The 23957-nt window shown below is 45.5% G+C and overlaps 2 protein-coding genes across 4 annotated transcripts in view; one reads left to right on the top strand and one right to left on the bottom strand.

The window, feature by feature from the left end:
- PACC1 (proton activated chloride channel 1) overlaps positions 1-16026 on the bottom strand; it is a 160833-nt gene extending 144807 nt beyond the window's left edge. The window contains exons 1-2 of one of the 3 annotated variants that reach the window (XM_089312155.1): positions 15892-16026; positions 12751-12853 (exon numbers count right to left, since the gene is read on the bottom strand). The gene's annotated coding sequence lies outside the window, so the exon portion shown is untranslated. The remainder of the gene's footprint in view (positions 1-12750; positions 12854-15891) is intronic. The other 2 variants (XM_089312156.1, XM_070055264.2) reach the window with 2 other exon arrangements.
- A 5527-nt stretch (positions 16027-21553) lies between these two features.
- Positions 21554-23957, top strand: part of LOC149122527 (uncharacterized) — a 38664-nt gene continuing 36260 nt past the window's right edge. The window contains exon 1 of the mRNA XM_089312159.1: positions 21554-21703. The gene's annotated coding sequence lies outside the window, so the exon portion shown is untranslated. The remainder of the gene's footprint in view (positions 21704-23957) is intronic.

Below are 23957 nucleotides of genomic sequence, written 5' to 3' on the forward strand. Positions count from 1 at the left end.
TGCTTTACTAACATTATCTGATTAGCCTTTTAATAACTTTTGGGGAGGCACTATTTGATTGCTGCCATCAATTTACAGCTCAGGAAACTAGGATTTTTCAAGAGCATTGCCCACAGTAAGAGGCTGGAAGGCCTCCCGAGACGGGCAGCCCACCTCTTCCCATGCAGAGGTTGAACGCCTCTGAATCTCTGCATGTCCACTGGACTAGAGATTATATATTTCCCCCTCTAACACCTAATAAGGCAATATTTTCCTTTATATTCCTTTAGTTCCTTATGTGAAAAATTCTTAATTTCCCTTTGTCTTTTGTCATTTGACTTTCATTTCCTGTTTTGGGTTTTCTGCTTTTATCACTCTGAGCCTTCAGTTCTGCCCTGTTCCATTCCTCTTCTGACCTCAGTTCCAGTTTTGGTGCCTTTCCTTCATGTTTCAGTTCCTTCCATAGCCTGCTCAGCACACAAAGTTACCCTTTATGGTTTTCATCTTTCTTTCCACTCAAGGTTTTCCAGTTTTCCTATACTCCTTTGATATGTATATATTTGATATGTATATATTTATCTGAAAAAGGTTTCCTTTGGAACCCTCTAGGTTAAACTTCAGCGAGTATTTTCTGATTTAAGTACTGTAACATAAAATAAATCTTTGAATCATTCATGGACAGTGCATATTATGAAAAAATTATGTCTGGATTTCAAATTTTTTGTACCAAAGTAACTTCTTTTAATTCCATTTTCCATTAACTTTTTGAAGTACCCCTATATTGGCAGCACCTACAGCTTTCTTGTTTGGACAAAGAGAACAGTGACAGAAAGCAAAGGGATAGAAGGGTTTGAATGCTATCCTTGGCGAGCAGCAGAGAGAAACAGACAGAAAGCCTTCTAGAAGACTACTCACCTAGAAAACTTCTGGACTATTTACATGATTTCAGCACATAGAATATTGGGACTCAGAAATTACATATGTAACACATTTTGTTAGGTAAAATTTTTTTTTTGTTTAGAGATAAGGTTATTATGCTATCCAATATGCTTTTGATCCTTATTACTAGAAATCCATGGGGCCGGCATTATGGCATAATGCGTAAAGCCACAGCCTGCAGTGCCAGCATCTCATATGGGCACTCAGTCCAGTTGCTCCACTTCCTATCCAGCTCTCTGCTATGGCCTGGAAAAGCAGTAGAAGACAGTCCAAGTCCAAGGGCCCCTGCACCATGTGGGACACTCGGAAGAGGTTCCTGGCTACTAGCTTCGGTTCAGCTAAGTTCCGGCCGTTGAGGTCATTTGGGGAGTAAACCAGTGGATGAAAGACTTCTCTCTCTCTCTGGCTCTACCTCTCTATAACTCTTTCTAAATAAAATAAATCTTTTAAAAAAATCCAGATCTACATGAGTCGATAAACTGGCCACGGGCAGCACAGTACCAGGAACAAATACTAGACTACGAGAACTAGGCCCTGGTTTTATTGGTGACTTTCTGAGTGATCTCTGGCAGGTTCCCTCTCTCCGGTTTCCTTACTAGTAAGGACGAGGTAAGCTGCCACTGAACTTCTTGGCTTCATGATTCTTGGTACAATACATTTTCCCCTTTCCTCTAACCACTTAGAAATTCTCACTGCTGAAAGAAAGCTGTCTGTTGTGAGGAAGACTATCAGTCGCTCCAGTCTTGCCCTCATTAGATGTTGATAACTGCTAGTTCTAAATTCTCCACATACATACATACACACATTCATACATACATATATATAAGCTATTTCCTAAAGAACAGCAAAATTCTATTTCAATGTCCCCTGATAATTGTGATTGCATCTGAATCAAATGCCTTGTTTAGAGGTTATGTGAACTACATGTACAAGAAGAAATGCATTTTGAGTTGTTTGCTGTTAAGTAGCAACTTTACTGCTTAACCTGAAATATTAGATGCCAAAAGCCTGTCTTTCAAAGCACATGACTCCCAAACTGAGCTTCTGTGACAGAAAAGATTTTGTGGATATTAAGCAAAATGTTCAGAAGAAACTGGGCACCCTAGGAGAAATTCTCTGACTCCAGCATCTAGAAAGCATCCTATTCTGAGCCGGCGCCGCGGCTCACTAGGCTAATCCTCCGCCTAGCGGCGCCGGCACACCGGGTTCTAGTCCCGGTCGGGGCGCCGGATTCTGTCCCGGTTGCCCCTCTTCCAGGCCAGCCCTCTGCTGTGGCCAGGTAGTGCAGTGGAGGATGGCCCAGGTGCTTGGGCCCTGCACCCCATGGGAGACCAGGATAAGCACCTGGCTCCTGGCTCCTGCCATCGGATCAGCGCGGTGCGCCGGCCGCAGCGCGCCGGCCGCGGCGGCCATTGGAGGGTGAACCAACGGCAAAGGAAGACCTTTCTCTCTGTCTCTCTCTCTCACTGTCCACTCTGCCTGTCAAAAAAAAAAAAAAAAAAAAAAAAAAAAAAAAAAAGAAAGCATCCTATTCTAAAAGACATAACGAAGAAGCACGATCTGTTAGCCCATATTTCCAGGTAACAAGAGTCATCACAGGATTTTAAAGTTGGAGAGATCTTGATGATCAACAAGCTAGCAGTAGATAGTTCAATCTTCTACTCAGCACAAGTATTACATCTCCAACATTCCTGCTATTTAAAGAACAGGGCTCTGCTTTAACACGTTCTGTGACAAGGATCTCACTGCCTCATAAAATTGATCATTGCATTGAAAGACTGCCTTCTTCATTGTCAAACCGTGTAAACACACCTTGAGCTAGGTTTGATGAAGCCTCTTACTGCAAATTGTAGCATATTATTCTTTGTTGAAGGCCTGCCCCTTCATTTGTGAGGTCCCAGGCAAGATTACAAATGGATGACCACATTTTGTATGTCTAAGTATGAAAAAGTTATAAAACAAGCTAACTGTTAAATAAAGCATGTTCTCTATTTCTGCTATGACAAATACACCTTAAGAACTCCAAGTTGAGGGGTGTTCGGTGCAGTGATTAAGATGTCACTTGGTTTACCTGCAGCCTGTGGAATATCTTTCTTGTCTTTCAAAAGGTTTTATTAAAGAGGCCGGGGCCGTGGTGTAGCAGGTAAAGCTGCCGCCTGCAGTGCCAGCACCCCATATGGGTGCAAGTTTGAGATTCGGCTGCTCCATTTCCAATTCAGCTCCCTGCTAATGTGCCTGGTAAAGCAGTGGAAGATGGCCCAAGTGCTTGGGCCCCTGCACCCACATGGGAGAACCAGAGGAAGCTCCTGGCTCCTGATCGGCCCACCTAAGGGCATTGCAGCCATCTGGGGAATGAACTAGTGGACAGAAGACATCTGATGCAGACTCACTCTCTCTCTCTGGCTCTTTATAACTCTACCTTTCAAATAAATAAAAACTTAAAAAAATTATTAAAAAATAACAATACTAAGTTGGAAAGCAGGCAAAAGCTATGATTTTTATGTGAGCAAGATAAGGCAACAGAATTTCCTTATTATTGGACATGTCTGTGTATTTGTTGATGAGCTGACAATTTTGGATGAGTAATAAAGACAGATATAACTCATAAATACTATTTAATTGACTTTACCTTAGTGAAATCACTGGGTTTATTGTTATCATCAAGATGTTCAAGGGTGGGCATTGCAGTGAAGCAGGCTGACCCCACCACTCAACCCATATCAGACTGCCAGTTCAAGTCCAGGCTACTTCACTTCTGATCCAGCTTCCCACTAATGTATCCTAGGAGATAACAGCTTAAGTGCTTGGACCCCTGCCACTCACTTGGGAAACCCAGATGGAGTTCCTAGCTCCTGGCTTTGACCTGGCTCAGCCCAGGATATTGTGAACATTTAGAGAGTGAACCAGTGAGTAAAAGGAAAATATTAAAAAAAAAAGATGGCTCATGTAATTCATGCTTTATGACAGTAATTACATTAAGGATTAAAAATGGAATATAATTATATTAAATGAGTATATATTTCTCCTAAAATACTCAGAAGTATTTATTATATGGGAAAATAACACATTATAAAATTATAAAATAAAAATTAGAGTTCTTTATTAAAATTTAATTACATTTTAAACATTATTAATAATTCTTATACTCAAGGTCTACCTTGCTGCTGATATAAACATGTGGTATCACTCACGGTATGTTATCTCTGGGTGTACATATATAGAATAAAGAGTAATATAAATTATTTAATATTGTATTATATTCTTCAGGTGCCATGTGCAACTTGACAATACCATTGTGAACATGCATCGGAGCAGAGAGTAGCAAGAAAACTCATGCCTACCATTCCTGGGAAAGGGTGCCTTTCTATGCAACAATCTATTGCATTCAAGATATCTAAGAAGAATGCCACAAACTTACATATCATCTAAGTGTTTCTTCCATTCAAGTCTTCCCATACTTCAAAAGGATGAGTGACCCACTAATGTATCCTAGTAATTCACAAAACTTCACAGCAAGAGATGTGCTGAAGTATTTCCCTGGGACTGGGACTGTATTCCTCATTGGAGCAGATGTTTAGGATTACAGACTGCACCATGTCAGTGCTCAGCACCAGACTCCGTAATCGAGGTGCAATAAATGTGTGTATGCATTTTTACAAGTTGCTCTGAAGCCCAGGGCAGAGACATTCTTTGCCTGGGACTAAGAACAGCACTGCCTTTCATGTAAACCCCAACTCTCTCAGCCAACTCTACATCTGCGCTGTTATCTCCATGCCTTAGAGTTGGCTTAGGAACTCTTATGCTTGAGTCATTTTATTCAAGTGCAAAGCACATCTATACACCAAGGCAAAGACGACTCATTTCATATCATGCACAAGACCTGAATCACTGTAACTGCATCATGTTGCACACAAAGATCTTTGCTTCACTCTACCTCCATATGTCTGAGTTGTTTGCTATAAAATTGGAAGTTGGATTCAAAGACAATGAAAAACCAACTTAGGCTCTCTCCATCTCCTCCCTGAAAAAGACTTTATTAATTTATCTGTACGTAGGCAACTGTCTTTTCCTATACTTTAAAATTTTCCACACAGATGAAGAAAATAATAAAATAAGCTGTACTACAAATACTGATGCTCTTAGATTTTCAAAGTCTCCTCTTAATTCTTTTCTCCTAAAGAAAATTAAAGACTAGGTTAGTATATATCCTAAGCTTTTTTATAATACAAAATATAAAGTGAAAAGTAAAAATTCTTTATTACTAAACATTTTAGGCATGCTAGGCATAATCAAGGACCTACTTTTCCTACATTAACAGAACCACACCCTACATATTCATCTGTATCTTACCTTTATACAAAACAATTTATCTTGAAGTTATTTCCAAGTTGCCACATACAAAAAACAGGCTTATCTCCTACAGCTCTTTTTAAAAATTATTTTTATGGGTCGGTGCTGTGGCATAGTAGGTAAAGCCACTGCCTGCAGTGCCAGCATCCCATATGAGCACCAGTTGCTGTCCCAGCTGCTCCACTTCCGATCCAGCTCCTTACTACAGCCTGGAAAAGCTGTAGAAGATGACCCAAGTGCTTGCGCCCCTGCACTCACATGGGAGACCAGGAAGAAGCTCCTGGCTTCGGATAGGATCAGCTCTGGCCATTATGACCATCTGGGGAGTGAACCAGCAGATGGAAGACCTCTCTCTCTCTCTGCCTCTGCTCTCTTTAACCCTGCCTTTCAAATAAATAAATATTTTTAAAAAACAGATATACAATCATTTTCAATCTGGATAAACATATCTATCTCCTTAAACATTTAACATTTCTTTATGGCAGAAACACCCAAAACATTTTGAGAAACATAGCATATTCTCTAGAGTCACCCTGATGTGCAATAGAACCCCAGAACCTCTTACTCCATTATAGCTATACCACAGTGACAATCTTTCCCCACCTCTCCCCCTCTAGCCTCTGGAAACCGCCGTTTTTATACTTTTAACTTCTGCGAGAACACCGGATTTTGTTTTTGTTTTTGTTTTGTTTTTGACAGAGTTAGACAGTGAGAGAGACAGACAGAAAGGTCTTCCTTCCATTGGTTCACCTCCTAAATGGCCGCTATGGCCGGAGCTAAGCCGATCCGAAGCCAGGAGCTAGGTGCTTCCTCCTGGTCTCCCATGTGGGTGCAGGGACCCAAGCACTTGGGCCGTCCTCCACTGCCCTCCCGGGCCACAGCAGAGAGCCGGACTGGAAGAGGAGCAACCAGGACTAGAACCTGGCACCCATATGGGATGCCAGCGCCGCAGGTGGAGGATTAACCAAGTGAGCCACGGTGCCGGCCCCCACCATTTTTTTAGGACTCCACATGAGAGATCATGCAACATTTATTTTTCTATGCTTGGCTTATTTCATCTAATATAATGACCTCCAGTTCCATCTATGTTGTAGTGAACCTTTTTAATGGCTCAGTAGCATTCCATTTTCTCTCTCTCTCTCTGTGTGTATGTGTGTGTGTGTGTATGTCCTATTTATTCATTCATGGATAAAAAAGCACTATGGATGGGTACTTTGTTTCTATTTGTTGACTACTGTGAATTGTGCTGCAATAAACACGGAAGTACAGACATTTCTTTGACAGAATTTCAGTTCCCTGGGATATATACCCAGTAGATGGACTGTGGGATCCCATGATAGTTCTATTTCAAATTTTTTAAGGAACCTCCATACTGTTTTACACAATGGCTATACCAATTTACATTTCCACCAACAGTACAAAAATGTTCCCTTTTCTACACATCCTTACTATTAGTTAGCTTTTTGTCTTTTTGATAACAGCTAATCTAACTGTGGTGTGGTAGTATCTCATTGTAGTTTTTCTTTTTTTTTTAGGATTTATTTATTGGGGTGGTGCTGTGGCACAGGTTAAGCCTCCGCCTGCAATGCCATGCTGGTTCGTGTCCTGGTTGCTCCTCTTCTGATCCAGCTCTCTGCCTATAGCCTGGAAAGCCCTAGAAGATGGACTAAGTGTCTGGGCCCCTGCATCTGCAATGGAGACCAGGAGGAAGGAAGATCCTAGCTCCTGGCTTCAGATTGGTCTAGCTCTGGCCATTGTAGCCATTTGGGGAGTGAACCACAGGATGGAAGGCCTCTCTAACTCTGCCTCTCATTTATTTGAGTTAGCGAGAATCTTCTGTTGGTTCATTCCCCAGATGGCTGCAACAGCTTCGGCAGAAGCCAGGAGCTTCATCCATGTCTCCCACATGGTGGCAGGGGCCCAAACACTTGGGCCATCTTCCACTGCTTCTCTCAGGCCATGAGTAGGGAGCCTGGTAAGATCTGGCGGAGGCGTTACAGGCTAAGCCTCTCATTACAATGCAGGCCTCTCATTGTAATTTTGACTTGCATTTCCCCAATTAGTGATGCTGAGCATTTTTTTTTTCACATCCTTGTTGGCCATTTCCATGTCTTTTGAGAAACGTCTGTTTAGACCTGCTGCCTATTTTTAAACTGGATAATCTGGGTTTTTGTTTTTTCGCTGTTGTTTGATTTCCTTCTGGTTATTAATTCCTTATCAGATATACAGCTTGCAAGTATTTTTTTCCCATTCTGTGGATGTCTCTTCATTCTAGTGAATATTTCTTTTGCTGTGCAGAAGCTCTTTAGTTTTGATGAAATCCCATCAGCCTAGTTTGGTTTTTTATTTCTTGTGCTTTTGGGATCTGTACTATAAATTTCTTGCCCATTCCAATGTCCTGAAACATTTCCCAATGTATTCTTCTAACAGTTTCGAAGTTTCAGGCCTAACATTTAGGTCTTTAATCCATTTTGAGTTAATCTTTGTACACAGTAAGAGATAGGACTCTAGTTTCATTCTTCAGCATGTGGATAACCAATTTTCTCAGCACCATTTATTGAAATATCTCCAAAAGTTCTTAGAAAGCTAAATGAGATAGTTATCATTGTTAGCACCAGATAAAGGCTATATTAGCCTCTCAAAAAGTACTTGTTTCTTCTTTCCCTTTCTTTAACAGAAGAGTCACGTGGATTTCTATTGTGATTTTAGAGGATTCTATTATCCATGTGTAGCTGTAGATACAGAAAGTCACAGAATTACAGGATTTGAGTGGATGGCTCTTATAGAACATTTGATTCAAGTGGTAGAGCCTATATCAGACCAAACCTTTCCTTTCAGCTTGGTGCTCCTTTAACCCTTTTTCATTTATAATATAATTCTGATTTTTATCTCTAATTTATCTTAAAAATTAAGAGTATAGTGTTGGGCTGGTACTGTGGCATAGTAGGCTAAGCTTCCGCTTGCGGTGCCAGAATCCCATATGGGTGTTGGTTCAAGTCCTGGCTGCTCCACTTCTGATCTGGCTCTCTGCTATGGCCTGGAAAAGCAGTAGAGAGTGGCCTAAGTGCTTGGGCCCCTGCTCCCACATGGGAGACCCAAAAGAAGCTCCTGGCTCCTGGCTTCAGATCAGCCCAGTACCAACCTTTGTGGCCATCTGGGGAGTGAACCAGTGGATGGAAGACCTTTCTCTGTGTCTCTCCCTCTCTTTGTCAGTAACTCTGCCTCTCAAATAAATAAATAAAATCTCTTTTTAAAAAAATAGTATTAAATTACAGTAATAAATCAATTTGTACATATTGCTCAAGAGATAAACCTGTAATTTTCATTTAAAGGAGGATAACACATGATTTATTTTAAAAATGTAAGTTGTGACAAGAAACTTCAAAATATTACTTCTGTAGGACGCGGGGTCTAGAGTGGAAAGTAGCCTGAGTTTTTGCACTGAATTTGTTTGCACAAGCATTCATGTTTCCATTTACAAAACCAGGTCATATATGTAGTTGTGCAATGCTTGATATCCTATCTGAGTCTTTAAAATGCTGATGGGGGCAGACTTTTAGCCTTGCAGTTCTACTCCAGTTAAGACAGCCATGTCCCGTGTGGAGTGCCTGGGTTTGATATCCAGGTCAGCTCCTGACTTAGCTTCCTGCTAATACAGACTCTGAGCAGCAGCAGTGATGGCTCCAGTGACTGGGTTCCAGCCAGCACGGGGAGACCCAGGCTCCCAGCTCTGGCCCAGCCAGCTGTTGAGAACATTTAGGGAGTGAACCAGCAGGTAGGAGCACTCTCAGAGAGAAAAAAAATTCTGTAAAAAAAAAATGTTAATGAAAGGAATGGACATCCAGCGTGCAAGGCGTAGAAGAGTGGATAAACATCAAGAATCCAGGAGAATGCTCTATTACTAGAAAAGAAGCAAAAATAGTGGAGGACAAACGGAATTATGGTAGGAATCTGAAATACCATGAAACATGGACAGTGATTTTTACATTGTAGTTGTTAAAAAACAAAACCAAAAACCTGTTCTTTTACATATAAGATGGGAAAGAAACATGATGAGTCAAATTACTCAATTTAATCTGGTTGAAGATGCTGGGAATGACTAAGTAAGCCAACAAGAGAGTGATGCAGAATAAGGTCTTTTGTTCTGAGGAGGCTACTTGTTTTCCTCTTAAAAATATGATAATCCAAGGAAAATGCCTAAAATTAGGTTAGGCAATCCACCACATGACCAAAAGTCACCCAGTTCAGAGTCCCATTTGAAAAATGGAAATTCTGAAAACACTTCCTTTATTAAAGCTGTGGGAAAGCTGAGTGTTCCTCAAATATTTCTCAAATATAGGGGTGGAAGATAAGGTGGAAAAGGTAGGAAGAATTACATTTAGACGTTCACATCACACACACACACACACACACACACACAAATACCCTAAGCATACATAGACAAAATCACATCTAGCCTGTTCAAGGGTATGAAACTGAGACTAAAGGGAAAAAGCTAAGAATAGAGAGCCTTACCTGACTCACTTCAAAACTTGGTGATAATAAGCCACCTTTTTGTAGCTATCTGCTAGTTACTCAAGCAGAATTTACCAGGTGCTATGTTTCCCAAGCATGAAGAACTCAAATTATGAAAAGACACAATTTCTAACTTGAGAAGTCCACAGTCTAGGGAAGAGCTAAGTACAGTACTGTAGAGTCAGCATGAAGATCTGGGGTCACATGCTAATATTACACTTAACTGGACGGTTGACTTTTAGAAAGGAAAGATTTCTAAAACGTATCATACTTGACCAAGTTCTTCAATTTTCCAGTTTCTGAAATGTTTAACAAGTTTTATTCTATCCACAAAATAAATTCAGCACTGAGAAACATAAATTAGGTGACAAAGATGGGAGACCAGGAGAAGCATCTGGCTCCTGGCTTTGGATCAGCGCGGTGTGCCGGCCAGAGCGCACCAGCCATCGCGGCCATTGGGGGGTGAACCAACGGAAAAGGAAGACCTTTCTCTCTGTCTCTCACTGTTTAACTCTGCCTGTCAAAAAAAAAAAAAAAAAAAAAAAAAAAATCCTATGGCTTGGGGCTGGCGCTGTGGAGTAGTGGGTTAAGGCTCCACCTGTGGCTCTAACATCCCATATGGGTGCCAGTTTGAGTTCTGGCTGCTCCACTTCCAATCCAGCTTTCTGCTAATGGCCTAAGAGAGCAGAAGATGGCCCAAGTGTTTGGGCCCCTACACTCACGTGGGAGACCAGAAAGAAGCTCCTGGCTTCAACATGGCCAAGACTGGCTGTTGCAGCCATTTGACATGTCAATCAGCAGATGGAAGATCTCTGTCTCTCCTTCTCTCTGTAATTCTACCTCTCAAATAAATGATTCTTAAAAAAAAGATCCTATGGCTCTTTCATATAAGCTAAGTTTATTGACTTCAGTGGTATTTTTACACAGCACAGAGCTTCATAACATCTCGATGCAGAAAATATAAGATTCAAATAACTAAAAATTACACTCTATTGTGTGTTTTTCTGAAGTCAAATAGTTGCTAAAGCTGGATTGCAACTTATGAAGAAATAATTCTTCAACATCTGTGATATATTCTCACAAAAAGTATTTCTAAGTTTGACCATTCTAGTTATAGGAATATATCAGTCAGTACTTTTAGAGACCATTGTTTAAAAGTCATATCAACCTTGAGAAAAACATTTTTCTATTTTTAAAAAGAGCTAAAAGTCACGAAAAATAAAAACTTTACTTAGAAATATTTTTACAGCAATGCTAGGTGTAGATTTAACTGTGAAGAAGCACTGTTTCATTAATCTTTATTTGATGTAAGGTAATTTATTTCAGGTCAGAATAAAAACATTATCATGGGACTCCAGTATAGACTGCCATGGCATTTTCTAGACTATTAAAGAAATTCTAGTTCAGTCATAATTGGCCTGTAAGTGGCAGACAGGCAGTTTATTACTTTGACAAATAACCCTGCTAATGAGCTTCCTGGAAAAGAGAGTTAACACTGCACAGGCAGATTTCTGCTTTTAAAATTCTGAATTTTAGTGTGTCAGTCTTAGCTATGTGTGACTAAACACACCCTACCAAGCACAAAAGAGCTAATGACACAAAGTTTCATCTTCTTAAAGGTCTGCTCAAAAAGTCATTTTGAAAATTTATTTCTTTCCAATGCTCAGTCAACAACTAATGAACTATAGGTTTTAAAATGGCAATCACACAAAGAGTTAGGAAAGTTAGACTTGAATTTCCAAGAGGTATTAATGGAAAGTATGTCAAATGAAAAGACAAAGTGTTGCTTTTTCACAATTGTATAGCAAATTCTCATCAGTGCTTAGGGGAATATGTGATAACTTGCGACCAGTCATCCGATCTCTATAGCTTTGAACAAATTTTGCATATTAATACAAGCCTGGTTATAAATGTTATGAAAGACTGCTTAAAGTATGCAATATTCTCAGTGTAACATGTGGAAGTAACAAGGTTATCAGAAAGTTTTCTACCTCAATTAGAATTCTAATTAGATTACCAGGTTAGCCAGAAAAATTCAGCCTGAAAGTAGTAAAACAAGTGTACCATGGTAGGAAGATACACTCATGAGCAATACACTTGGAGACATGAGACCCCAAATGGAAATGTTCCAGTAACCAGATGGCTACCAAACTGTCTCCTATAAAAGGGTAAGTGCAGGAAAGAGTTCTGGTTTTGCTCAGAAAGGGCTAATGTGGGAAAGAGCTAAACTGACCAGGATAACGGAATCACCTCTCTATTGGTTGCCACTAACCATCTTTCCTTGAAGTCTAATGTGGTACCACTTAAAAATACCTGGGCAAACACTGTGGCACAGTGGATTAAGCTGCAACTTGGGTCGCCCACATCCCATATCAGAGTGTTGGCTCGGGTCCCAGCTACCCTGCACTTCTGATCCAGTTCCCTGCTAATGTACCTTGAAGGCAGATCATGGTCCATATACCTAGGTTTGTGGCCACTCAAGTCATAGACCTGAATGGAGTTCTCAGCTCCTGGTTTCAGTGTGGCCCAGCCTTGGCTGCTGCATTTGGAGAGTGAGCCAGCAGATGAAAGATCTCTCTCCCTTTCTCTCTCAAATAATAAATAATAATAAAATCACCTTTGCTTAAAAATATTTTTGGGTCAGTAGGTATAACAAATGAAACACAGTATCCTATTGTAAGGATAAGGACAGACAGGTTCTTTTCCTAAGATCCACCTGAGGTCTTTCAGGTACCAACTGCTTTGTTTTTATGTAAGGTTATCATGCAACTTGCAACAGAATCTATTTTCTATTTTACTTTGGATGTGAGAAAACAATACATTTGCCATCCAACTGTTAAAATTATATAGGCTCAGTGTATGCATTTCTTCTTATCTCTAGCTTTCATTTTCTTATCTATTTTTTCCCTTTAAGCTGTACTTCAACTTTTAAGTTCAACCTTCCATTTGGAATTATTTTTGAGTTACCTCTATTTCTGCAGCACTAGTTGTAGTCCCTGGTCCCAGCACTCATGCCTTCCTCGTGCTTGGTCTAGTCCCTCATTTTGATAGCACACCCTCCAGTATCTTCCTTAGAAAAGGAAAGGAGAAAGAAAAGTTTTTTGGCATCTTGCTTACTTGGAATTGTCTTTAAGTGCACAATTTAGAGTTTGGCTGGATACACACAAGGAATTCTTTTTTTTCTGTGTTCATTGGACAAGAAAAAGTGGCATTCTTTATTTCACTATATAGGTTAACTGCTCTAATACCACAGTCCTGGCCAAATTACTTAGTAACTTTCACAAATCAGAGCAGGCAAATAACTTGAAACCACTGTTCACTGAACCTTGCAATTATGTAATATATCCAATTAAAACGGCATAGAAGTAAACTTTTGAATTATTTTTTCAAAACATTTTTAGATACCTAATCTTTTTCTGTTGTGTAACTTCTTTTTTCCCTTTTTTACTGTAAATGCCATATGCCAAAATGGCTTATATTGTAGTTTTCAGGACAATATTACTCTTTTTGGTGCTTAGGCTTCTGGGTTTACCCATTCATTCGCTGTGCATCATCATTCACTCAATAAACATCTCCACTCTCAGGGCCAGCATTGGTTGCATAGTGAATTAAGCCACCACCTGTAACGCTGGCATCCCATATGGGCACCAGTTCAAGTTGCTCCACTTTTGATCCAGCTCCCTGCAAATGCGTGGGAAAGCAGTGAAGACAGTCCAGGAGCTTGGGCCCCTACAGCCATATGGGAGACCCGAAAGAAGCTCCTGACTCCTGGCTTTCAGTCTGGCCCAGTTCCGGCTGTTGTGGTCATTTGAGGAGTGAACCAGCAGATGTCTCTCCCTCTAACTCTGCCTTTCAAATAAATTTCTAAAAAATCTCTGTCTCTCCACTGAGTTTCCTTTCTCCTCTCCATTTCCACTCTTTTGTCCTTCTGAGAAAATCCACCATAGGAAAACCTGCATTTACTCCCAAGATGAATTAGCAGAGTAATTATTCCCTCTGAGCCCACAAGCCAGATCCAGCCACCTGTATCTGCGTTCTGTAAGAACAATTAAAAATGTGGACACCTGTGTTATCCTAGTTAAAGGTAGTTTCTGAAGGTTCCTAGGGTGAAGAGCAAACAAAAAACTAGCATTTCCAAGAATGGTGAGAGCAGGGTAGTTACACTGAAACCTGGGATGCCTCTGACTCGGGTGGATTTTCTCACTTCACCTTTGCATGTGTTTTCTAGTCTACCTCATGCCTTCCTTATCCCATTTATACAGCCACCATAGAGGCCTGATATAGTCCATATTTTCATATTTGCTACATTCTATATTCCTTTTAGCTTCCTGTCACTTTGACCAAAATAAAAAAAGTCTTTTTATTTAACTAAAACCAAACTGAACAAAAAGTGCTTTTCATTGCCACTTGGTCCCTAACTAAACTTCTGTGGAACAGGAGAGCCTGCAGTGGGCGTGGACCTCAGATCTCCAGCTCAATCCCTCTCAATTACAAAAACAAAACCTCTCCCTTCCCAAAATGTGTTTGTGGTTTCAAACGCTTGTATTTACTCAATGACACAAAATACTACCAAAAATGTTATCTCTTACTACCTGTTAGCACTATTCTAGGTGTGAGAGCTACAAAGGTAAAAAGGCCAGATCGAACTCCCCCTCCCCAGACTTCACTCTAGTGGGAGAAAAAAACAGGTAAGCAAACAATCCCAGAGGAGTAACAGGTGCATGTTTTAAAAAGCAGGCAGGGCGGGGGCAGGGAAGGCTTTGCAGAAACGCTGATGCCTACAGCATGCAGGTAGCCCATTCCAAGAGCAAGTATCCTAAAAGCAGAAATCCAGTTTCCAGACTAAAAATGTTAATTTCTGAACGCGGGAACTTTGATGCTAACATCCTCATACACACAGACAGTAATCCACACGAGGGGACATTAACTCAGCTGGAGATTATTGTCATTCACACCTGCTCAATTTCAGACCCTCCCCAAATAGGCATCAATCACTTTGAGGAAAATGCTGTTGCAACTGTACACGAGGAGGGCACGGAGACCTTTGCTGCTATGTGAACAGTACAAAACAGCATGCGTGCTCCTGGAGGTATCCGAACACCAGTTATTAGACTGTAGCCGTCCTGTAAAATATGGTTTTTAAGATGGATGACGGGGATAAAGCTTTTTAGCTTGCAGGATCCACATTTATATCCGAACTAACACTCGAAGATTTGTTGTTCGTTCATGTCAAAATCTCCAAAGCTGCCTTGAATCCACAACTAACTTCCCACCACTTTTCCCTAAGAAGGGGGAATAGGAAAAGGTGCTACTGAACCTACAGCTTCAGAAACTTGAAATAGAATTTTCACGACTCAGCCCCTGGAAAACGTTCCCATTCCCCCCTTTGCCCTCTCAAGAGTCCCGTCCCCTTTCCAGCACCCGTCTGACGGAGGTCAAGGCTGCTACCGAGGCAGTGTCCGCCACGCCGGTAGGATGTGGGTCACTGTGGCACGCCCCCCCCCCCCCGGCGGGGTCAGATCGCAGTTCACGGTACGCGGACCGAGCTGCTTCCCACTACTTCTGCTCCCCAAAGAACGGGAGCGTGGCCACCGCACAAGGTCCCCGGTGGGCACAGGGCTCAGAACACAGAGCCTGGGTTTTCAGGGCGTCGGCTTGGGCCCCCGCACCCGGTGACTCGCAGGTCTCGTTGGCCTGACCCCGCAAGCACTACGGCCCTTCAAGCCGCGGCGGCCACCGTCCCTGCCTCTGCCCCGCCGACTGCGGGCGCGGCCGGCTGCCCAGACCTCCCGGGGCTCGCCGCGGCCGGTCCTGGCCGCCGGGTCCGAGCCCAGCCGCTCCGGCACTCCGCCCACCCCAGAACTTTCCAGAACTCCGTCCCTCTGGGGAAAGCCCGGAGTGGCGGTCCAGGAGGGAACCTCGATTCATTCCGTGAACGCCTGCCCACTCCCGCTGAGGCGGCCCTGCCGTCCCGGGAGGTCACTCGAGTCCCCCCGCGGACCTCACTCCTCGGCCCGCGCCCCCAACCCTGAGGAGAATTCCATGGCGGGGCACCAAGGGACGAGAACCGTGGCCCCCCGCCCGCCTGGTACCCTCACCCGCCTTTACCTCACCCGACCCCACCGCAGCCGCCGCAGCTAAAATTAGAAACCAACGCGGCGCGCGCTCACGTGCGCGCCGCCCGGCGGGGGCGGGGGGCGAGGGGCGCGGTCCGGGTGAGTCACCGGCCCCGCCCCCTCTCGCTGAGAACGCGCTGACGTCAGCCGCTTCCCCGAAGGATGACGTCAGCGCGCCGCGGGGAGGCCGTGAGGCAGTTGGTAGAATGTTCACGGGGTTTCGATACCTTAAAGGGACCAGGCCTGGGATCGTTTGAAAAGGTTTGAGGAGCGGACTCCTCTCAGGTACCCGTGGATTCGGATCCCGTTTGATTCCTCCTTTGTACCGAAGAACTGAAATGGTGATGAAAACAGGAGAGTACCTGAGCCTCTTCGGAAGCTCCTTCCTCGAAGTCCCAGAACCTCCTCCTAGAAGCCCTCCTTGATTAGCTAGAAGGCCGTCTCCGTTGCCCTCTGATTCTCACTCAAAAATGGGGAACAGTGGCCCTGACTCCAGCCACTTCACTTGCAGCCCCTTGGCATATGTGTATGGCTCTGCTGGTCGAGAAAGCCAGTAGTTTGTGTAGTCTGTCAGCCTGGTCATTTGTCACTGTTTTGATTGTGTCCAAATTGTCATTAGTCATGTGACCTAAAACAGCTTAACTTCCCTGGTAGTTAAATTTGGAGCCTGTCTCCAAGCCCGCCTGCTATCCCACTACTGCCTGTGGAAGCTTCCAGAGGCATGATCCCTGCCCACCCTGAGTCTGTCCGCACCATGGCAGCCCCACAGGGAGCTCCCACTCACTGAGGTTTGCTGTGTGCCGCCCACGCACCCACCCACACACACACACACACACACACTTGTTTAATCCTCGCAGCTCTTAGATGGGTGCTACTGAACCCATTTTATTGATGAGAAAGGAGGTCGCTGCACAGTAAGATTCAACACAGAATGAAGAGCGAGCAGGTCAAACTCCAGGGTTCATGTTTTTAGTGATACAGGTTGGATCACCCAAGTCCCTGCCCTGCCAGGCCTGTCTGTCACCCCGTGTCCTTACTGGGCACTGGAGAGGTCACCTGGCATATCAGCGGCTGGATCTAAGAGCAGAAGAAATAGCCTGTGTCTCCTCTGTCATAATCCCTTCTGAACTCCAAAACAGAAAATTCCCTCTGTCCCCTCCCACCAAAAAGGAGACAACCTCACAAAGCTTTGAGCAAAACAGGGGTGACTGTGCACTGGACATGGACAGGGGGTGAGCTGTGGCCACTGTGACCTCAGGCGGATGTCACTGGCTTCTGGCTAAGGGGCCTGCAGGGGTGCCTTCCTCCCCAGCCCACACCTGGGAGTTCCTTATAACTGCCCCCCCACCCCGCCCCAGTCTCCAGCCATCAGGGCTCCTGCTCCTCCTGCTTATGGAAGTCTTGCTTGCAGCTCTTCCTGTTCCGCGCGTGCAGCCCCATCCCTTGTGTGCTCCCCAGGAGATGGGAAAAGCTGAGAGGTCTGTGGGGGCAGCAGCTGCTTCCTCTGTGTTGGGGCTGTACACGGAGGTGCAGAAGCATAGGGTGGCCTGCCTGCTACTTTCAGGCCAGCCAAGCCAGCTCCTGCTTTGTGTAACTAAGGGGGACTTGGGTCCAGGTGGGGTGACCTGCAGGGAGTCCCACGGCCTGCGGGTAGTGGAGAGTCGCAGTCACTTGATGTCTCTTTCCTTGGGTCCCACACACCTGTGATAGGACTCGGGTAAGGCAAAGGGCATGAATGTGCCCGTAAATGATGGCATGTCACGGATGAGATGGAAGCCAAGACAGACAGTGGCCGCAAGTCGGGAGAGAATGAAGTTGCAGGGAGGAAAGAACACGATTTCTGAGATCCACAGGCTATTGCCTCTTGCCCTTCCTTCTAACTCCCACCTGGTTTGTGTGTGTGTGTGTGTGTGTGTGTGTGTTTGTTTGTTTGTTTTGTTTTGTTTTGTTTTTGACAGGCAGAGTGAGAGAGACAGAGAGAGAAAGGTCTTCCTTTTGCCGTTGGTTCACCCTCCAATGGCCGCCGCGGCCGGCGCACCGCGCTGATCCGAAGCCAGGAGCCAGGTGCTTCTCCTGGTCTCCCATGGGGTGCAGGGCCCAAGGACTTGGGCCATCCTCCACTGCCTTCCTGGGCCATAGCAGAGAGCTGGCCTGGAAGAGGGGCAACCGGGACAGAATCCGGCGCCCCGACCGGGACTAGAACCCAGTGTGCTGGCGCCGCTAGGCGGAGGATTAGCCTGTTGAGCCACAGCACCGGCCCACCTGGTTTTAAGACAGGTTAAGGGGCTCACTCCTCCCCCAGTGTGGGCATTTCCCCCCCCAGTGAATGACCCGATGAAGTGCACTGCCATTTTTAAACCTTCTGTAATAAAGATCTTGTGTGTCATTTCAGGTTTGGATTTTTTATCTCCCAGCCTTCAACTCCCCAGCACTTCCCCATCCCAGAAGCCCCATTAAATGTCATTAGGAGCCATAAATGTAACCGGCCACTAACGTGGAAGGATTGTGATCGCCGGCAAATGGCCCCAGCGAGCACAGGAGCAGGAATCCTGGGTCCATTCCCAACCGTGCTGGTGACTCACCGTGTGACACAAAGCTAAGCAGTGCTTCTGTGGAGGGAGAGTCCTGGGCCCCTGGGGCACACACAGCTGGCTCCCGGACAGGTGGAAGGGGTGGGATACCAGAGGGCTGGCTCCCTGCAGAGTGGAAACCTGGCTGACTCCTGTTCCACAGGCACTCCTTAGCGGTGGCCCGCCGGTCAGCCGTGACCTCTGTTCACTTGAGCTCCTGCTTCCGATGCAGCCACCAAGATGACCTGGGCCAGATTAAGGCACTTGCCCTTCATGAGATCATTCTCAGAGGTTAGGAATGCACGCTGATTATTCCGAATGCTGCTTTAATAACTTGGTGTAAGTCTGCCCTCCAGGAATTTATTTGAAACTTTCTTGAATCTATTTATATTTCAGCCCATGCAGCATTTTCAAGCAACAAGAACATTTACATTGATGTGAAAGCATTTCAGTCTGAAAACACAGAAAATATTCTGTAAGGGTTTGTGAGAATGATAACTGCCATAGTTTGACCATTATAATGTTATACTTAATATAATTACCTGATGATAAAATTAATTCAGAGGGCCTTGTAAGCTTTTTGTTACTGTCTTCTTTTTTAATCTGCCTGCACACCACTCTGTCTCCCCAAAAATATATTTACTAATGGAATAAGGTGCCGCGATGGGTGCACCTGTGCAAAATCTTGCGTAAACAGATTTCATGTGCTCCAAGGACTTGCCATCTAAGATTGACATGTGGCAGGTCCTTGTCTTGGCCAGCCGGGGCTACTACAGCCAAATACCATAGACCCGGATAGCATGATAGCGGATGCTTATTCTCCCAGCTCTGCCAAGACAGAGGTGCTGGCAGATTTGGGGTCTGGTGAGGACTGGCTCCGTGGCTTGCAGGTGGCTGTCTCCTTGCTATGTGCTTACACGGCCTTTGCTCAGTCTGAGCCCACGGAGGGAGAGCTGTCCTGTCTCTTCTTCTTCTTATAAGGGTACAAATGAACTCCCAGAGACCCCGCCTCCAACACCATCACACTGGGGGTTGGGATTCAGCCGATATATACATTTGGGAGGACCCCAACATTCAGCACCTCACAGTGCTCACTCAACACAGGATGGCTGGGTTGCTAGGTTGGATGGAAAAAAAAAAAGAGCAACTTATATGGTGATCGCGTAGGAAGTGCATAGCCCTATTGGGAGTGGTGGCCTGGAAGGAGAGCCCTGACTTCCTTGTAGTTGTGGGAGCTCGCTCTGGTGGCCCAGGTGGTTCCCAGGCTACTGAAATGATGCATAGACAAGGGGTGCTGAAGGGGCACCTGCCGGGTGCTGTGGGGGGCAGCAGGACTGAGCAACAGACTTGAGGCCCGGAAGAGGAAGCACTAGCCTGGTGGCCATCTCTATTTGTAACTGCGCTAGGATGAGGTTTTCAAAGCCAGAATGGAGTTTTCAAAGCCAGCCACATTCAGGAGGTGAATGTCTCTGGGAACTGTGGTACACCCAGACCGTGGAGTATTATTCAGCACTAAAAAAGACAGGAGCTTTGAAGCATGAAAATACACAGAGGAAATGGAAATGCACAGCAGAACCTCCGTGAGAGCAGTCAGTCTGAAAAAGCTTCATTCTGTGCTATCCCCCCTCTGTGACATTCAAGTGAAGGCCAAACTATGGAGACAGGGATCAGAGCAGTGGCTGCCAGGGGTTGGGGTGGGAGAGAGGAGTAAGGCAGAGCACAGAGGATTTTCAGGGCAGTGGCATGACCATGTATGTGTGACATTGGAAGGCGGATACATGGTGTTACACGTCTCCCCAGATCTGTAAACCTGTAGCCCCTAGGAGGGAACCCCGATGGAACTATGGACTTGGGGTGATAACGACATGTTCACTAGGATTATCAGTTGTCATAAATGTACCAGCCTGCTGAGGGGGGTAGGTGTCGCTAATGGGGGAGGCTACACAGGTGCAGGGACACAATATAGAAGACATCTCTGTACCCTCTGCTCAATTTTACTGTGAACCTAAAGCTGCTCTATGAAATAGAGTCTATTAAAAAAAAAAAAAAAGCGGAGAGAGGTGGTAGCAGTTTTCTGTAGAGTTCATTCTCCCGCGGAGTCACAGAGGCAGGCTAGAATCTGAGCCCTGCCACGGACCAGCTCTGCGACCTCAGGGATATGACCTAGCTCCTCCCCTTTGCTTCCCTAACTCGGAGTGTTTTGAGAATTACACGCAAGAGTGTGTACGAAGAATCGAACTCAGCGTCTTTGTTACATAACATGGTAGTCATGTGTGACCCTCTCCCTGGCTCCCCTCTAGCGACTGGGAACAGTACATATTTTTTTTTCTTTTTTTGGATTACAGGCAAGACTGTGATCTTCCTTTTGAATATACTGCCTATTCTATACTAACCTCCTTTTTTTTATTTTTTGACAGGCAGAGTGGACAGTGACAGAGAGAGACAGAGAAAGGTCTTCCTTTTGCCGTTGATTCACCCTTCAATGGCTGCCACGGCCAGCGCACTACGGCCGGCACACCGCGCTGATCCGATGGCAGGAGCCAGGTACTTATCCTGGTCTCCCATGGGGTGCAGGGCCCAAGCACTTGGGCCATCCTCCACTGCACTCCCAGGCCACAGCAGAGAGCTGGCCTGGAAGAGGGGCAACCGGGACAGAATCCGGCACCCCATCCGGGACTAGAACCCGGTGTGCCGGCGCCGCAAGGTGGAGGATTAGCCTATTGAGCCGCAGTGCCGGCCAGTACATATTCTGATGACCACAGATTTCAGAGTCAGGCCAGTAGAGGAAGCATGTGTTGGGTGAAAAGTGTCTCCTCTGCTGGGAAGAGTGTGTGTGTTGGGGTGGGGGGTAGATAGATGCATGTCCTCAAAATGCTCTAGGGTGCTGACCCCGGAAGGTCAGGCAGGCACTTGAGCTCCAAGTCAGTGTCAAGCCCCTCACTCAGCTTTCTCCTGTGGAAAGGTCAGGATGATGGTAGGCTGGCATATTTAGATGATGGCTCGCAGGGAAGCCTCGGTGGGTTAGTCACCTCTTGGATGACATCACATTGCTACTCAATATAGTAGCAGCTGTTGGTTGCTTTAGGGGGTAGGGGTGGGGTCAGCTTTAGTTGACCAACCATGCCTTGAGGATAAATTCGAGGGGACCAGAGCAAAAGAGACGACAGGAGAACTCCTCCAATACATAGGCTGCTCCAGAGCTTCCAAAGGACTTTCAGCACTTCATCCCCAAATGTGAGTCTTGACTTTTCTTTGTCTTTGGGGCCATTGGCTGTAGAAGAGGGAAATGTTGCAGGAAAACAGAGTTTGGTCAGGAAGCCTCCAGCTGGGGGCAACCCCCTGCCACAGACAGGCTTAGTGGGCACCACCCTGAAGAGAGGCGGGAAAGTGAGAAGTTGGGTGATCGGTGACAAGACTTGAGACGGCCTAGACTTAGGGTGCTGCAGAGTCCCTGGGTTGGATCAGGGCTTCCTACCACCCCTCCACAGGCTGCCACACAACAGTGGGGCTGCATTAGCACCACACCGACACCACGGTGCATGCCTTTGTCTGGGTGAAGCCATGGCTGGGGGACACTGCTGATCAGAGCTGTAGTCCAGGGGGTGTTGATGACACAGCTCACAGCTCGCAATGGGAAGCCAATGGGCTTAGTTAATCACTTCCTTCCAGTGTGTTCTCCTCCTTGACTTTCCCACCTCTTCTGGGGCCCTTGGCGTGGTTAGCTGAACGTGGATGCATAGGGGGAGAGCTGACTCTTTACTCTGCCTACACTGGAACAAGTCCTGTTTGAGGAAGAAAAGAGTCTAGAGAGAAAAGCCGTGGAGCAGAAGTCAGGAGATTTGGCTTGGCAGCTGGTTCTGTCACTTACAACCTGTGTGACCTTGGGCAAGTCGTGGCCTCTCTAGATTTTGGCCATGGTCTCGGCCGTACAATAACGTTCACCTGGGGCTCTTCCAACCCCGACTGGTGCTCTCCAGTCCCTCTGGGTGTGCAGCCTCTGTTCTGTTGTTGGCAGAACAGAGAGGCCACGAGGTCTGAGTGTCTGGTTCCGGAACTCACTGCATGACCTTGGACAAGGACATCCTTTCCGTGATCCTTTGTTTTCTCATTTGTAAATATGGGTCATTTATAAGACTTCGGTCAGATAATGGAGGTGAGCGCATTTTCTGAGGTCCTAAGTGAATGTCTTTAAGTGATACCCTGAGTGTGACCAGGGAGGGCAAGGTGAGGGGAGGCTGGGAGGGGGTTGGCTGGTGACAGGTTGAGCTGTGACCAGGGCTACAAGGGGTAGGGGGTCGTGGTCAGCCCGTCTATGGACACCTCCAGCCTGTCCTGCTTGGTTCCTTTCCCAGCTGTAGGTGGAGGGGAAACCATCTGGAATTTGTAAGTGGTGCTGAAAACAGCCTAAGAGAGGGGCTCTGAGCTCTGTCTGCAGGGTGGTTCCACCAAAGAGAGCAAAGCAAGGAAGGCTGGGGAGTGGGTAGCATGCAGCTGGGTGTGGTGCACCCTGCGCCCAGCAGCCTCCCGACTCCTATCCATACCAGAGGGGAAGGGTCCTGGCCCCCACGCCTCCTCCTCCTGGCAGTGCACCGTCATTTCATACAGGTGGAAAAATGCCTTGGAGTGGGGCCCTGGCAATGACCGAATGGTGACCTGTGGTGGGGCAGGGCAGGGTGGGAGATCACAGATTCTCTGTGAAAACTCCCCAAATTCCTGTGTATTCTTCACATATATAGATTAGCCTACGGTTTCTGATTTTACTTCAACGATCTCTTTGCATGTCGTAGCAAAAACAAAACTGGCCACTCTTTTTGAAGCTGTTCCCTGAGTCTCAAGCATCTTTTCTCCCCCCTCCCACTTGAAAGGGGGCTTCTGTTCTCTCTCTCTCTCTCTCTCTCTCTCTCTCTCTCTCTCTCTCTCGTTGTTTGTGGAGCGGCAGGCGCTGAGGCGTTTAGCACTTGGCAGCAAGAGTGGCGGCCATAGGAGCAGCATGCAGTCCCCCTGCTGACTCATCTGACATTCACATAATTATGTTTCAGGAGTCAAAGTGATTTTCAAACTATGAGTAATGGACAGTATTAGGGAGAATGTTTACAAGGCCGCAGGCATTTCGGCACGCTGAAGTAACCAGCTGCTCCTGACAGCTGAAATGAGTGAAAGATTAAGAAAATGCTCCCAGGAAGACAAGCAGCATCACGTTCCCTTGGCTCTGCTTCTCCGCAGAGGATTCGGACCTGGGGACCTGTCCAGCTCTAGCATCGTTATCTGAATACCTTAACATCTGATTATTTTATAGGGATCCAATGCATTCCCTATTACAAAGCATTTAAAAAATAACATTTTTTCATTTACCCAATTCAAGAGTATTATGGATTTAGAAACTTCAGCAAGTTACTTCTTTTTTAAAAAAATAATATTATCAGTGTTAATACTCACAATCATAGCCTAAGATTGTGAGAAGAAACACTGTTCTGTTGTTTCGAAGGCA

This window comes from Oryctolagus cuniculus, chromosome 13, assembly GCF_051225735.1.
Source record: "Oryctolagus cuniculus isolate XC-2025 breed Fujian yellow rabbit chromosome 13, ASM5122573v1, whole genome shotgun sequence".
Classification (NCBI taxonomy): domain Eukaryota; kingdom Metazoa; phylum Chordata; class Mammalia; order Lagomorpha; family Leporidae; genus Oryctolagus; species Oryctolagus cuniculus.